Here is a 17,800-nt window from a genome sequence, read left to right as displayed (position 1 = left end):
ACATTTGCTTCTTTTCATCTCTGTTTGAACATATGCCATATTATCAGCATTTTTATTTCGATAAAAATGCTAAAAAAATGTAAATATTTTTGCAGAACCCATCTATCCCTGTTTATCTTAGAACAAGCACACAGACATATGTACATTTTCAAAAAAGGAAGCTTAAAACCTCCAGTTTGAAGCAGTTGTCCCGAATCAGCAGCTGCACCCACAAACATTAAATAATCTAAAATACAGGTTACCCTTTCTAAGCCATGTTGAATCCATAAATATCTTTGAGTAGGAAAAAATTTGCAGCTAGTTGAGTTTGATGTAATTGGCCTGAATGCACAAGTAAAAACTTAAATATTTAAAAGTAAAAAAAATAGTAGGCATTTGAAAACCATGTAGCTGAAACACTGGTATGTCTTTAAGTGATAATTTGCATATCCCATGGGCTTTCACCACAGAAAGTTTAAGGTATTAATCTTTGCAGGATCTTTCTGTTGATTTTTACTCAGTGGTTTGTCTGAGTGATTATTTTACATTTTGGTTTAGATATATACTTTTTTTAAAAAATAATAGATCTGATGTTGTCAGTCTTCCCTTTATCCTTGACTGTAGATTCGGTTCCGAATCGCAGAACCCACTCAGCCATGCACCTTCCAAAAACTCTCAAGCTTAGCTTTACCCATAATGCTCCTGTCAGAATTACCTCAGATCTTGTTTGCCGCTTTTCAGTGCCAGACACTTTTTTTTCTTGTCAGGTCTCGAGTGAATGCTTTCATCTAAAATTGTAAGTTTCTTTTACTAAAACAGTTATCTGTTATCTTCCTTTTGCTTACCCAGCTCCTCTAGGCTATTTATTTAATGCTGTTTTAGTGTTTATCTTATTACCATCATTGATAATCCTTTGTTTTCACTTTCTTTCTTCCCTGTCTCTTAATGGTAAGTCTTTTGTACCATTGCTGGTACTCTTTTCTGTGTACTTGCCACTACGGTATCCCTTCAGTACCGTTGTGTTGGTATATTTTTCCTGCTGCCTAACTAGTTTAAAAACTAGCTCCTTAGGTTTCCTTTATTTCCTTTTTTCTGCCTGTGTGTGTGTGTGTGTGTGTGTGTGTGTGTGTGTGTGTGTGTGTGTGTGTGTGATCTTTTCGGTATGGCAGAGAAGCTTAAAGGAACTTCTGGCTTCAAAAGATGCCAGAAGTGTGATAGGAAATTACCCAATTCTGATGGACACTTTGTATGTGTCTGCATCATGGTCCCCATGCATCTCCAAGAAGATTGTGCTATGTGTCACTGATTACACCTAGTCTTCTTGTACTATTTGTCACAGATTCAGTCACTCAGCCCCTTGTAGAAAGGAAAACTAAATTGATTCTAAAGGGCATTATAAAGTCCAATTTCAATGAGACCATATCTGCATCTTCAAAATCCGCTCCCCTTCCTTTTCTTCCTCTTTGAGTAAACAGGAAAAATCTAAGAGGAGACATTTAGTTCCAACAGATTCATTGACACCTCCTGGTAAACTTACTAAAACTTCCCCAGTTCCCATAGCTTTCTCGGAACCGAGAGGAAAATTTTTTTGAACATTTGGTGCTGTTTCTGCACTGACAATATCAGCTCCAACAATTATTTCAGGTTCACTGACTTTGGTGCCTTCTCAGTCCTTTAGTTCCCTCTGTTTCGGAGCCTAAGTCATTTTCTTTCAAAGACATGCCCCAAACAAGGTATTCCCCATCTGTAGACCTCTTCCTAGACCGACCTCCAAGTCCATTCTTGGAAAGATCTACTCCCAGATCCCTGTCAGTCTCTTTGGTCTGTTCCACCAAGAGCCTAATAGAGTCTGATGTCTTGAGGCTGGTGCACCAGCTCTTGGTGGCGAAGGGATTAGCTTCTTCATCAGTTCATAGCCTTCCTAGCTCTAGCTCTGGAACCCTACCAGTTACCTCACCAGTTTTTGTTCCTCCTCCATCTCCATTTGAGTCTTTAGAGTTCCTGGCTCCGACAGTCGTGGTGTTGACTGTGACCATGCTTGTCAGATGTTCATCTCCTGCACCGGTGACTACCCTGAGTTGTTCAGCACCATCGGACCTGGAGATCTCTTGGTGTCGAAGCTTCGCTGCCGGTTCTAGTAAGCCTGGATCCACTGTGGTATTGTCTATGCCATCCATGTTCCTTGGGGCATCAGCACATGTAAGCTCGACTCCGGCTATTTCTGTTCCGGGCTCCCATTCCTGTACAAGGACCTGCTTTCCAGGCCATGGAGAGGACCTTGTCCACTGTGGGCTCACAGTTGATTCCATCTTTGTTGGACCAACATCCCATTTCTTCCCCTTGCCCAGAGCTACCTACAGCCTCTGCCCTGGGACAGCGGGCACAGAAGCCTCAGGATTCAACCACAGTGGTTGTCATCTTCATACATCTCCCAGGCCCATCCCACTGAAGAGGTGACCATGAAGAAAGTGCAAGAGGAAGCACTCAGACTCCCTTGAAGATCCCTACACAGAAGATACGATTTCGATGAAGGAGAAGGTTCCCCAAGGTCATCCCTGGAAGACGTCTCATTTGGAGACATTTTAGAAATCCTGAAACAGAGGGGGTGGCTGGTCATCCTATCTGCCTTCTTCTGAGGAATCGATATATCTGCAGGTTTTTTGTGCCCGAATGTCTACCTCTTGGATCTCTGTCCGCTGCCGATCTAATTAAATTGATTGTGCAGTGGGCTTGGAAGATTCTTGATTCTATTGAGTCAATCCATAAGAGACCAGACCGCAATTTATCAGCTCCTGAGGATCATCAATATTGGGCAAAAGGAATTCCAGTAGATGCCATGGTGGTTGCAGCTTCCACTAAAAAGTAACTTGCAGATGAGAGTCCTACTATCCATCCTCCTAACAAGAAGTCTGGGAGAATGGATAGATTCGGGAAGTGCATTTATGCTTCATCAACCTTTGCTCTTAGGTCCTTGAACTTTATGGCACATTTTAAGAGACTACAATGAGACCTGATAAAGGAGCTATTAGACACTATGATAGGAGTCATAGCTGAGGGGGTACAGGATAAAGTAACTTCCCAGCTGGCAACCCTTAAATCAATATGTAATTTAACTTGAAATGGACTGTACACAAACCACCACTTCCAACAAAGAAACCAGACCAGCTCAATAACAGGAACCACAAGTGACGGAAAATGTTAAACACTTGACTGACAATAGTTTACCTAGGTTTTGTCTTTAATATACAGACTTCTTCAGAACAGCATCACATCAAATTCACATTGGTTATATACACTCCCCCCCATCCCAATTTACACATTCAGTTAATCATTTATTCAATTACCAATCAAACAATTTAAACATTTTTAAAAATATATATTAAATTAATTTGTATAAATATTGTGTGAGCTCATATAAAATATGATAATTGCTACACTAGATCATATACATAAAAATGTGAGTTATGACAAATTACTGAATTCTATAAATATTATAGAATTTTTTAACAATTACTCATAAAAAAAAACATAAAATGTGAAATAATGTAAATGCATTCAAATATGACCATATTAATCAACCTAATATATGCTTTAATTTCAAAATAGGGGCTATACTTATGTTTTCATTAATACCAGGGAAAACAGTGGCATCTAACCTCAGTTGCCACTTCATTTCACACACATCCAAATGTACATCAAGGATGCTTCCCTGACTGTCCTTCTTAACTTGTTGTATTATACAAAACTTAAACTCATGTCCCGGGTACTGCCCTATATGTCTAACCAATGCATTTGTATTCCTCATATGCTTGATATCTAAAACATTCTCAATTATTCTTTCCCTTATGCTTCAACATGTTTTTCCTATGTAAAAGGCAGAACAATGTACACATTTTCCTAAGTAAACTACATTTTTACTGTGACAGTCAAAGTGTCCATGAATATTAATGGGCACATCTGCCACAGTAATTTTGTTGCCAGTGATTAAAATATGTTTACATGTACTACATCTTCCACACTTAAAAGTCCCTTTTAATCTACTTGTTCCACTGCAATTATTGCTAAATTGACATCCTATTTCCAATCGTTGCTTAAATGACTTTCTTTTTTTGAAAACATTTTTTGGGGATTTGCATAATTTACCCCATACATTATTGTCTAATTTTAATAGTCTCCAATTTCTCTGTATAATATCCACTATATAATCCGTATCATAATTGTATGTAGTTATAAAATATAACTGCTCTGTCATATCCTTTCTATCCTTTCTAATATTTTTTATTAAAGTATCCACACCTACATTCTCATTACCATTAGTTCTTAATATAGCCACATAATTACCATTATTTCTTTTAAATATAATTTCATCCTTAATGGAGTCACATAATGAAACAGGATAACCCCGCCTGATAAACATATTCTTTATGAACTCTACCTCATTAAGAAATTCTTGATCATCATTTAGCATCCTGGCAGCTCTAACCATTTGTCCTTTCACTATTGCTTTTTTCTGGTAACTAGGATGGGCTATTACTTGATTGTTGTACTTGATCATAATCTTCAACTCTAATCCTGTCCGGTCAAATAATTGATGCACTTCTTCGATCATTACATTATTCCCATCAATGCCATTCAGATATCTCCATGAATGCAAACCTCATGGCACCAAACCCAGTTCAATGTTCCTATGCAAATAACCATTCTCCATCTGCAATTTCTTCATGCTAAACAACTTTTTTTCAAATTCTTTTAACCGCTCAGTTAGTCATGTTAACCGTTTTGGCCATACCCACTTTACTGACATCTTGAAAATTGAAATTGTTAACTTTCCATTGTATATTGTCAAGATTCTCCCTTTCAGAAACGTTGTCATTGCCTAGTCTACCTCCATCCTGCGCTCGTGTTCCAGCATTCGCCTCATTGGAGCCAGTTCCAGAGGTACCTGTGTTTGGTGTGGGTTGAGTTAACGAAATACCCAAACTTCCAAATCCTTGACTCGCACCCGCTAACTGTTGTTGACCCACTAATAATTTAATCTGCGCTGTGTGCTCAGACAACTGCTGATTAATCCGACCAAGCAATTCCATGATATCTGAGCTGGACTCCAGATTCTCCACGACTTCCACAAACAACTGAACTTGAAATGGACTATACACAAACCACCACTTCCAACAAAGAAACCAGACCAGCTCAATAACAGGAACCACAAGTGACAGAAAATGTTAAACAGTTGATTGACGATAGTTTACCTAGGTTTCATCTTTAATATACAGACTTCTTCAGAACAGCATCACATCAAATTCACATTGGTTATGTACACTCCCCCCATCCCAATTTACACATTAAATTAATCATTTATTCAATTACCAAACAATTTAAAACATTTTTAAAATATATATTAAATTCATTTGTATAAATATTGTGTGAACTCATATAAAATATGATAATTGCTACACTAGATCATATACATAAAAATGTGAGTTATGACAAATTACTGAATTCTATAAATATTATAGATTTTTTTAACAATTACTCCTAAAAAAACATAAAATGTGAAATAATGTAAATGCATTCAAATATGACCATATTAATCAACCTAATATACGCTTTAATTTCAAAATAGGGGCTATACTTATGTTTTCATTAATACCAGGGAAAACAGTGGCATCTAACCTCAGTTGCCACTTCATTTCACACACATCCAAATCATCCAACCAGTGGCTTGGATTCTCAGGGACTGTTGAGAGAAATGGAGGTTAGGGGAGCTCTACACCCAGTCTGGGTCCTTCCCTCATGGGATCGGTGGCTGGTACTGTTTCTGTTCCCCGGAACAGGCCACCCGGCTGGACAGGCCTGTCAGGCCGGGGTCTGTGGGGTTGGATTTGGGCCTGGGCTTTTCAGACTGGTTTCTTCCCCTGGGCGCCTCAGCCTTCGACAGTTCTGGTCTGGTGCCGTCCAGTGGAGTGGCGGGACTAGGGGGTCCACTCTCTCTTCCACTAGGGTTTTATTGGCAGGAGAGGTGGATGGAACCTCTTCTAGTCTTTCTGCTTTCCGAGCTGCCAAAAGATCTTTCTCTGCTATCAGAGCTGCTTCTCCCATGCACGATCATCCGACCCAGCCCCAATATCTGAGTGGCTTGTCTCATCCTGCTCCCAGTCAGCCCGTCCAACTTAGCCTCCAGGGGGATATCCCCCCCCACAGGGGTCCCCTCCTCTTCTGAGTCTTCCCCGCCACCCCCGGCAGAGGAAGTTTCCAGGAAGAGAACTTGTAAGAGGAGACATCTTGACTCCCCTATGGAGTCTCTTACCGAGGATAACGGATGCTGATGAGGGGGACTGGTCCCCAAGATCTCTGTCAGAGAACGTCTCCTTTGGAGACGTACTCTAGATCCTCAAGGCCAAAGGCAGTTGGTCTATCCAAACCCTGTCCTCGGAGGAAGCCGTATTTTTGGAGGCTTTCGGTACGGGGCCATCTACCTCCTGGGTGTCGCCCCCCCACCCCCGCTGATCCTCTCATTGATCTTGTGACCAGTAGGGCTTGGAAGGAAACATACCATGGAGCCAGTGCCTAAGAAAGTGAACAAGCTTCTGAGCCCTCCATCAGATAGAACCTTGTAGTCCAAAGCGGTCCCGGTTGATGCTATTATGGTGGCTGCTGCCACCAAAAAGGAATTGGCAGAGCCGAGTTTTTCTGTCCATCTGCCTAATCATGAGTCGAGGGCTATGGACAGATTTGGAAAGCGATTGTTCGCTTCGGCTTCCTTTAGCCTGCGAGCACTAAATTTTTTTTTTGCACATTTCACCCGTCTCCAGAGGGATTTGATAAATGAGCTATCTTCTTCCCTCAGTGGGTCCGTGTCTGAGGAAGAATTCAAGGCAGTTTATCCAAAGCTGTCAACCCTTCATTCAGTTGGGAATTTGTCCATGAGACTAATTTCCAATGCTGCGGAAGGGTCCTCACGGGTGGCAGGCTCAGGTATCACAATTAGACATGATGCCTGGCTCTGTTTGAGCGGGTTTGCGGAGGCCTTCAGGACGTCTTTTAACACCCCCTTTGATGGTTCCACTCTTTGGTCCCACTGTGAAAGAGACTTTGACCTGCAGTGAACAGGAATGGAAGACTTTGTCGGCCGTTGGGATCAGGTTTTCTGCCCCTTAGAGGTAATTTTCCAAGACCCAGAAGGGGAGTAAGAAAATGTGGTTCAGGAAGGCACAGTCTCCCTTTCAAGATGTTCAGGAGGATTCCTCTGCCAGGGAAGGTGAAGAGGTTTCAGTGGTAGATGTCACCTCAGGGGCAGGGGAGGCCCACAAAACCAAGGTTCCAGGGAGCTGTTCTGTGAGAAACCTTTACAATGTCCCTGAGGCATTGCCCAACTGTCTGTCCCTGGAGGCAGTCGGGGGTCGGTTATCGCTGCACCAGCTAGCCTAGGCAAGTTTTACAAACGATCAGTGGGTGCTAGCAATTATATCCAGGGGTTATTGCATTCCCTTTTTGGAAATTCCCCCAAAATCCAGTCCTCTTCCAGACGTGCCACCCATTCAGGAAGAGGCAGCTCGACAGGAGATTGTAAGCCTGCTTCAAAAAAAGAGCCATCCAACAAGTATCCACAGGACAGAGAGGATCCAGAACTATTTCTTGCTTCTTTTTGGTTCCAAAGAAAACAGGGGACCTACGTCCTATTTTGGATTTCAAGTCGTATGAACCAATTCATGCAAAAGTCGAAGTTTTGGATGGTCACAGTGCAGTCGATTGTGCCTGTCTTGCACGGCAACGACTGGGTGTGCTCAGTGGATCTCCAAGACACGTACTACCATGTAAAAATGGATCGACGGTCCAGGAGGTTTCTCTGCTTCCTCTTGGGAGTCTATCATTTCCAGTTCCAGGTCCTGCCCTTTGGTCAAACCTCAGCCACCCGGGTGTTCACCAAATGCATGGCAGTGGTAGCACCTCATCTCCGGTTGCAGGGAATCCAAGTTTTCCCTATTTGGACGATTGGCTCCTGACGGCCCCCACAAAGCATCAACTGCTGGACAATATTCACACTGTACTCACCCTGTTCCATCAACTGGGTATCACAGTGAACATGGCGAAATCCTCTTTGATTCCAACCCAAAAACTAGAATTCATAGGCACTCTGTTGGATACCACCTCTCAGATTTCAGCCTTACCTCCTCGAAGGGTGTCGCTTATTCGCGGCCAAGTTCAGACCTTGTTGGAGCTAAGCTGTTCTCCAGCCTCACTCATTCTCAGGGCTCTAGGATTGATTCAGCTGCCATTTATTTGGTTCCGATGGCTCTGTACCATATGAGGGTCATTTAGTGGACCCGTGCAGTTCAGTGGTCAGCGTGGCAACATCCCCTATCCTTTCCTATTCGGCTCACTCAAGCATCTTTCGTGGTGGATCCATTCACCAGGTCTCCTAGCAGGCAGGCTTTTTGTTCCTCCTACTCCTGTGGCGACCGTCACCTCAGACGCTTCCCTCCTGGGGTTGAGGGGCATTTCCAGGGACAGTCCATCCAAGGGACATGGTCGCCCTAAGAGAACAAACTGGACATCACTGTTTTGGAGATGAGGGCAGTCCTTTTATCGTTGCAAACCTTTCAAGACTGCCTTCCCCACGGGACTATTGCGGTTCTATCAGACAACATGACTGTATATATAAACAAGCAAGGGGGCACACATTTGTTGGCTAACAAATTGAGCAGGGCTATATTGACTCCTTACGAGTGGTCCCTGAATCCAGTGGTGGCTCAACAGATCTTCTGTCGTTGGGGTTATCTGAGCTGCGATCTGTTTGCATCTGTTCTCAACCATAAATGCAACGTCTTTGCATTGATCCCCCCCAGAGGGGGAATCCTCCAGGGACGTGCTCACCCACGATTGGCCTCCTGTTCTCTTGTATGCCTTTCCTCCGTTGCTTCCAATTCCCAGAATACTTCAGTAAGCCAGACTCCTCAAGAGTCAACTGATCCTCATTGCCCCCTTTTGGCCTCGGCAGGTGTGGTTCCCCCTTCTACGGTCTCATTTGCGGCATCCACCCTGGGTGCTCGATCCAGTTCCGGACCTGCTATCTCATCCTTCTCTCCTACTGCTCCCAAATCTTCAGACCCCTACATGTGACAGCATGGTATGTCCACATCCAGTGATTTTGGCCAAGTCCAGGCTAGCTGCACCCGTAAGGGAGATTATTCTTGCTTTCCAGAAGTCTTCTACTAGGAAAGTTTATTCCAGTAAATGGAAGAGGTTTTCGGTTTGGGCGAAGAATAAGAATTTAGACCCCTTTTCCACCCCTATTCAAGAAATATTTCTCTGTTTGACCTCTCTCTTTAAGGAAGGAGCTAGTTTCTCCGCTGTCAAGGTACAGTTGGCAGTGATTTCGAATTTTCACCTTGGTGGTGATTCTGCCTTTTCTGCACACCTCTGTAAGGTATTATGGCCTCCTGTTAAAAATCCTTCTCCCCCATAGGCTTTGCCCTCTGTCCTTCAGGCTTTGACAAAACCACCCTTTGAACCAGCAGCTTCGTAGGATATTAAATTTCTCTCCTGGAAGACCGCCTTTTTAGTGGCAATTACCTCAGCAAAGAGCTTTGGAGCTGCAAACTCTTATTATCAAGCCACCCTACTTAATTTTCCATAAGGACAGAGTGTCTCTAAAGCCTGATCCATCTTTCATGCCTAAAGTGGCCTTACTAGCAAATCTCAACCAATGTATTCATTTACCAGTATTTTTCCCTAACTATTACAATAAAAGGGAATATATTTTGCACACATTGGACGTTCGTCAACTTCACTTTTATTTACATCGAACGCGAGAATTTAGGCATTCAGACCAACTATTTGTTGCCTTCTCTGTAAGTAGAAAAGGCAGGGGTATTTCAAAAGTCACGGATTTCGCAATGTATTTCTTTCACTTATTTTTCAGAAGGTATTACCTTAGCTACACCAGTGAGGGCTCATTCTACCAGGGCAGTTTTTACTTCCACTGCCTTTGCAGATCGTCAATCCTTAGATAACATTTGTGCAGTAGCAATATGGTCTTCTTCCCACACGTTTATTTCCCACTATAAGTTGGATTTGATTTCCAGAGGAAGAGCTTCATTTAGCTCCACAGTTCTTTGACATGTCCTTCCTTGAAACCTCGCAGGATTTAGGTAGCTGGGGACTCTGACCCTAATGTGAGGAATGGTGACTAGATAACATCAGATTTATGGTTATGTACTTACCATAACTTGGCATCTGTGTTATCTGTAGTCACCATTCATCATGATCCCACCCTCCAGCCCCCTTCCTGGAAGATTGGTTGGATTTGGAGGTTCTGTTTTGTTTATATACTTGGTCTTCCTTCCTTATGCAAACTCAATCTGAGGGAGTGTAAGGCAGCAGAGCATTATGGGAGGGGAGGAGCTTGAGCTAAGTTGTGTTCTGAGTATGCCGGCTCAGATCCGATATCGGATCCAAGACCCTAATGTGATGAATGGTGACTACAGATAACACAGATGCCAAGTTATGGTAAGTACATAACTACAATTCCAATCAATATTAAAATCTCCTAACACCATAATTTCCTGGGGGTACGTGTTGGATAGCCATTGTAGAAAGTCCTCTAGGGTATTTGTATTAACTGGGGGGATATAAACGCAGGCAATGAATATAGATTTAATTTTGTTAAGCTGTAGTTTGATAACGAGAGATGTTATGTAGTCCAATCTCGCCTACATTCTTACCCGTGGGTTCGGCTCCGACTTGGCCATACTTTTAGCTCAAAGTCTTTCTATTGGCTGGGCTAAGATGGTATCCCATGCTGCACTGCTCTCTATTCCAGATCTCATTTCCTGCTCATGTAGCTCGGAAGTGGTCTCGCTTTTGGCTGTGGCTAAGTACCTTTTTCTTATATCAGAGAATTTTTTTTGCAAAAAAGCTATTTTCATAGCTGTTGTGTGTGTTCTTGACTGTGTTGTGGAAAAGTTGTGTTTTCTCTTATAGCGAATTTTTGTGGTATTCCACTAGCTGTTTCCAACGGGCTAGGTCCGTTTCAGTTAGAGGACCTAGTCTGTCCCCTTGCTTTCCTTGTGTGCTAACTCCTTCCCTGAGACTAAAACCGTTTAAAATTGAGGAATTAGTCCTCCCCCCTTGTACTTGTGTCCAAGGACCATTTGAGTTAGAGGTCTTTGTGGTGTTCTGTTTATTTGTCTTGTTCCCGCGCTTGTGGCTGTTTGACCATTGGTTTATTTTTGAGTTAGTTACTTGCTGTTTGTGGGTAACTATGTCCAAAGATACTAAGGAGCATAAGCCCTCTGGCTTCAAGAAGTGCTCCAAGTGCAGTTATAAGATGTCCATCACTGATGGACACTCCGTGTGTACTGTCTGGGAGCGATTCATCTCCAGGAATCGTGTAGTTTTTGTCATGCCTTTAGCCCGCGTGTTCTTCAGGAAAGGAAGAACAAATTGATTTTGAAGGGACTTCTGAAACCCTCCCTCGAGGAGGGTCTGGAGAGTGCTTCCAGCTCTAAGGCAAAATCTTCCAAGGCAAAAAAGCGATCCCTGGCTCCATCAGTATCCTCGGAGCTGCCTGAGAAAATGGCAAAATCTTCATCGACATCCTCGGCTCCATTGTCTTCGGGGCCACAGGAATGTCAGTGGTTATGGAACCGGCTTCGGCTCCAGTTTTCTTGGAGCCTGTTCGGAGCCGGTCGCCTAGCATTAGGCCGGTATCTCCTCCTTGCAGGTCTCCTTCAGAGAGGAGGTCTTGATCTCCTTCCCTATCCTCCAAATCCTCCAGGACCTTATCGGATGTGGACGTTGATAGAGTGGTGCAGAGACTTCTTCAGTCACCGGTACTGGCTAAATTGTTTTCGGCTCCAACCCAGTCGGCTTCAGAGCCGGTCCCTCAACCTACATCGATACTTCCTCCTCCGGGTGCATCTCAGCTTACGGAGCCGGAGTGCTCGGCTCCATGTGATGTCCCTATGTCGGTTCCGACAGCCCCTCCTGGCTTATCGGTTCCGATGTCAGCTCTGACCCAGGTGGTGCCATCCACGGGGTTCAGGACTCAGGATTCATTGGTCGGACCCGAGGGAGAGGCTTCGGTACACCTCTCGGCTCCTAGTCTCCCTCTTGGTGCTTCAGCACAGGGAAACCTGACTCCTGTCTCGGCTTCAGAGGCTGGTCGTTCTTTGGATCCGGGAGGACCAGCCTTCGAGGCCATGCGGAGCGTGCTGGCCAGGTCATCAGTGGCATCATATGGGTCGGTCACTCTGTCCCCTACAACACCGGTGCAGGTCTGTGATCGCCATCTATCTCTGGACAGGTGAGCCCCAAGGCCTCAGGATACCCCCACAAGTGGTCCCCATATTTCTGAGGGCCCCTCAGAGTTTTTGCCTGAGGAGCCACCCAGAAAGAAAACATGCAAGAGGAAGCACATAGATTCCCAGGATGAGTCTCTCACATCAGACACCGACCTCAAGGAATCTGAGGGGGTCCCCTAAGTCATCCTCTGAGGATGTTTCTTTCTCTGACATTCTAGAAATTTTGAAGCAAAGAGGTGACTGGCCATCCAAAGCCCCCTCTGAAGAGAAATCGGTCTTCCTAAAGGCCTTTGGTGCTCAGCCCTCCACCTCCTGGGTATCTCCACCCTTCGAGCTTCTGGATCTGGTTTGTCGAAGGGTGTGGGAAACCCCTGACTCTGTGGAACCAGTCCCCAGGAGACCCAATAAATTTTTGTCTGCCCCTCCTGATAAGGAATTTCTATCCAAGGGAGTCCCTGTGGATGCCATGGTGGTGGCAGCTGCCACTCAGAAGGAATTAGCTGAGACTTCTTCCACCGTCCATCCCCCTAACAAGGAGTCTAGGACTATGGACCGGTACGAGAAGCATACGTTTTCTTCAGCGACCTTTACCTTGTGGTCACTGAATTACTTATCACACTTTACATTGCTCCAGAGAGATCTCCTAAAGGAGCTTGGAGATACTCTCACGGGTAACGTTTCTGATGCAGTGGCCCAGAAGGTCAATGCTCAGATGTCTACCCTCAATTATATTGCGAACTCCTCCATGAGGCTGATCTCCTGTGCAGCCCATGGAGCGAGTAGGGCAGCAAGTTCAGGAGTTGCTCTTAGGAGGCAGGCCTGGATGTGCCTTTGTCATTTTGTGGAGGCCTTCAAGTCTTCATTCACTTATGCCCCGTTTGATGGTTCCTCTTTGTTCGGAACCAGGGTGAAAGACACTCTCACTAATTGCGAGCAAGAGGGGAAAACTCTGTCTGCCACAGGAGTCCGTTTTTTCCTTCCCTCTAGGCCTTATCACAAGGCCCAGAGGGGTGGAAAGATGTGGTTCAAGAAATCAGAGTTTTTTCCCGGTGCACAAGGTCACCTCCAGAGGCAGGGGAAGGGGTGGTTATTCAGGAAGATGCCGCCCTAGGGGCAGAGGAGGCCTTCGCAACTCGGGAGACCGCAATTCCTTTTGTGGTTCTCTCTACCGCCGCTCCTGATGGGAGGCCCGACTGTGCGTTTCCGGAGCTAGTCGGGGGTCGAATCTCATTATACCCGGAGGCCTGGCAAGATATCACCCAGGACCAATGGGTTCTATGGATAATTTCCGGAGGATATGTCATTCCCTTCTAGTCAAATCCCCCTCCAATCAAAAAAATCCCAGATGTTCCACCCAGTCAAAGGGATTCCGCAGCTTCAGAAGTTTCAAAGCTGCTAGAAAAAGGAGCCATCCAACATGTCCCCTCAGACCAGATCGGATTAGGGACTTACTCCAGATTCTTTTTGGTGCCGAAAAGGACAGGGGACCTGAGACCCATTTTGGATCTCAGCTGATTGAACACCCGTGTGCAAAAGTTCCGAATGGTCACGTTGCAGTCTGTTTTCCCATTGTTGGGAAAAGAAGTGTGGATGTGCTCCATCGACCTCAAGGATGCTTACTACCACATAAAGATGGACAGGGCATCCAGAAGTCACCTATGCTTCTGGCTGGGAGCCAGTCACTTTCAGTTTCGAGCCATGCCCTTTGGTCTCACCACAGCCCCCAGGGTGTTTACCAAATGCATGGCAGTGGTGACTGCTCACTTGAGACGTCAGGGATCCCAAATGTTTCCATACCTGGGCGACTGGCTCCTTACTGCCACCACCAGGCACCTGCTACTTCAGACCGGAAACGCTACTATCAACCTGTGTCAACAGTTGGGCATCACCTTGAACTGGGAAAAATCTGCCTTGTTGCCCTCGCAGCATGTCACTTTTATAGGTGCCGAATTAGACACCATCCTCATGCGGGCGTTTCTACCACAGGAAAGAATCAGTGCCCTACAACAACAGGTTTACGCCTTGCTCCCTCTGAGAAGAGTGAAGGCAAGATTTGTCCTGCAATTGTTGGGGACGATGGCTACTACGATTATGTTAGTCCCCATGGCAAGGTTACATATGAGGCTCCTTCAGTGGCTACTCTTCGCCCAGTGGTCTTTTCAACGTCTTCCACTTTATCACCCTATTCTACTCACAGACAGGTGCAAACAGGATCTCAGTTGGTGGCTTCACACCAACAACCTCAATGCGGGAAAGCCGTTCGTTCCTTCGCCTCCGGATGCCACGGTGACCACGGATGCCTCCCAGATGGGGTGGGGGGGCATTATCTAGGCAGGACAGTCCAAGGCACGTGGCAAGATCACGAGATGCATCTGCATATCAGTGTCCTGGAGATGAGGGTAGTGCTACTAGCGTTGAAAGCACTTTCAGAGTTTTCTTCCTCTCGGGACTGTTGCAATCCACTCAGACAATATGTCAGTGGTGTGGTATCTGAACAAACAGGGAGGAACCAAGTCATATCCTCTTTGCAGAGAGTCCATGTGAGTGTGGCAGTGGGCAGTGTCTTCCCAATGTTTTCTGGTAGCAACACACATTCCGGGGAAGTCCAATGTGATCGCAGACAGGCTAAGCAAAGCTATTCTGATGCCTCACGAGTGGTCCCTGAACTGTCAAGTTGCGGAGTAGATCTTCTGCAGGTGGGGTCAGCCTTGCTGCGACCTTTTTGTCAGCCCCATCAATGCCAAATGCAGCAGGTACTTCACCCTTATCCCCCCTCAGGGGGAGTCACCCAGGGATGCTCTAGTCCACGATTGGCCCTCAGGTCTACTATATGCTTTCCCTCCAGTTCCTTTGCTGTCAAAGGTTATTCAGAAAGCGCAGTCCTTGGGGAAGCAAAATTATTCTGATTGCTCCACACTGGCCTCATCAAATTTGGTTCCCCTTTCTCCATCCCTATATCATGGACGCTCCTTGGATTCTGGACCCACAACCAGACTTACTGACTCACATGTCAGGGCAACTCCATCCCTCTCTTCGGACCCTCCGGTTGACAGCCTGGCTACTTCACTTCCATCATTAGTTAAGCTTCACCAATTTTCGCCGGAGGTGGTTCATATTTTATCTTCCTCTCATAAGCCTTCGACCAGGAAGATTTATTACAGCAAATGGAAGAGGGTTTCCATCTGGGCACATGCCAAAAAGATTGACCCTTACACAGCTCCAATTTCATCTGTATTGGAGTTCCTTTCTATGCTTTTTAACCAGGGTTCAGTGGCCGCAACCATTAAAGTCCAGTTGGCGACTATTTCTACTTTTCATGTCGCAGACGAACCTAGCCTAATGGCACATAGACTCTGTAAGGCTTTCCTGAAGGGCACATTATTGCTTCGTCCTCCTGTCTCGGAACCTGTTATGCCTTGGGACTTAAACTTTGTTCTGCAGGGTCTTACTTCACCCCCCTTTGAGCCTGCAGCCACTTGTGATTTAAAATTCTTAACTTGGAAGACTGTCTTTTTGGTAGCCATCACATCAGCCAGACGTGTTTCGGAGCTTCAAGCTTTATCAATCAAACCCCCTTATTTGATTTTTCATAAGGACAGGGTTTCTCTCAGACCGAATCCCTCCTTTCTTCCTAAAGTAGCGTCAGTTAGTAACCTTAACCAGTCTATTGAACTGCCAGTGCTTTTTCCTCAGTTCTCAAACAAGGCAGAATTCAAATTTCATCAGTTGGATGTGCACAGACAATTACGATTTTATTTGCACAGAACGAAAGACCTCAGAAAATCTGATCAGTTGTTTGTTTCATTTTCAGAAAACAGAATTGAGTCTCCTGTTTCCAAAGTCATGCTGTCCAGGTAGATTTCCAGTTGTATTTCTTTCATTTATACTTCAGGGGGAAGAGATTTACCGTTCCGGGTGAAGGCTTACTCTACCCGGTCTGTATCTACATCTACAGCTTTTCAGGCCAGATTGTCTATGGATGATATTTGTGCTGCGGCTACTTGGGCATTTCCTCACACCTTTGTTACTCATTACAAGTTGGATGTGGTATCTAGGGGCAGGTCTTCCTTTAGTTCCACAGTGCTCAGGAGTATTTTCCACTAAGACTCCCAGGATTTAGGTGCTGGGGACGCTGTCCCACAGGTAAGAATGTAGGCGAGATTGGACTACATAACATCAAGAAGTTATGTACTCACCATAACGTTCGATGTATGTAGTCCATCTTGCCTCACATTCTTACTTACCCCCTCCCCCCATCCTGGAGGATCTGGAGGTTAGGCCTGATTTCGGAGTTCCCTTCATTCTTGGTTTGTTCTTCCTTTCCTTAGGTGGTGTTATGCATGGAGAATGAGTGCTCATGCTCGCAGCAAACTAGATCTGGGGATAGAGAGCAGTCCAGCATGGGATACCATCTTAGCCCAGCCAATAGAAAGACTTTGAGCTAAAAGTATGGCCGAGTCGGAGCCGACATTCAGCTCCGAACCCACGGGTAAGAATGTGAGGCGAGATGGACTACATACATCAAACGTTATGGTGAGTGCATAACTTCTTGTTTCAGCATTATTGAACAGGGGAGGTTGTTGTGGGGCTAATGTGACGTCTAGTTTATTTTTAAAGAGTACTGCTACTCCCCCACCTTTTCTAGACTTACGATCTAGTCTGAGTATGTTGTACCCTGGTGGGATAACTTCATTATCTTTAGTTCTCGGTTTTAGATGGGTTTCTGTGAGACAAAGCACATCAGGTGAGTAGGCTGTCAAGAGGGCATGGAGATTATGGACCTTGTTGTTTATACTCCTGATGTTAGGTGACAGCTTAGGAGAGAGTTAGGGGTCCTTATAGTTGGCCAAATGTTAGAAGGGGTAATGGGCTGGGAGCTAGAGCCTGCGGGAGGGGGTAGGACCAGGGTTTGGGTGGATGTCTCCATCCCTTATCAGACTGTATTATACAGTAATTATTAGTTTCAGGACTTTGCTAATTATCTTATGATAATATCTGGTTTTGAGGGGAGATGCACCATAGTCTGGTTAGTTGGTGGTTGTTAAGAGTGGAGAAGTCAGGTTTGTAGAGAGCTATGAGTTGATCTGTTTTATTTAAAGTAGGAGTAGTGTTAGTTTGGGATATGGGGTGGTGAAAGCCAAGGTAGGGCTGATTTTCATAGGTGGTGAGGAGATATGGGATGAGCATTATTGGAATTAGTAACATTATTAGTCTCATTTTGATAGTTAACATAGCACTTTGCTGAGGTACGTTGAATAGGACTTTGGAGGAGGTACGTTGAATAGGACTTTGGAGGAGAAGAGGATTAGGAATACAGAAGGACTAGTGGCAGTAAGGGGTGGTATTTGGAAGTATGGGCTGTCTGATAGTTTGTGGAAGGAGGTGTGGTTTATTGAGCTTTAAATTTAGCACCACTGGGGCGGGTGAGATTTGTGGGCAGGGAGTGGAGCGGAGTGAGCCCAGGCGTCTTGAATCTCACACCTTCTAAACATTCCAATTGCTGGAATACATTTATC

The 17,800-nt window shown here is 45.0% G+C and overlaps 1 protein-coding gene across 1 annotated transcript in view; it reads left to right on the top strand.

Annotated features, from left to right (window-relative positions):
• The window catches only part of PER2 (period circadian regulator 2), a 1,339,110-nt gene that overhangs the window by 608,582 nt on the left and 712,728 nt on the right, over positions 1–17,800 (top strand). The gene's annotated exons all lie outside the window — the stretch shown is intronic.

Source organism: Protopterus annectens, chromosome 4.part1 (genome assembly GCF_019279795.1).
Source record: "Protopterus annectens isolate FY-2018-M chromosome 4.part1, PAN1.0, whole genome shotgun sequence".
In the NCBI taxonomy this organism is placed as follows: domain Eukaryota; kingdom Metazoa; phylum Chordata; order Ceratodontiformes; family Protopteridae; genus Protopterus; species Protopterus annectens.
The sequence above is the reverse complement of the archived record's forward strand: the minus strand, read 5'-3'. Positions and strand labels throughout refer to the sequence as shown.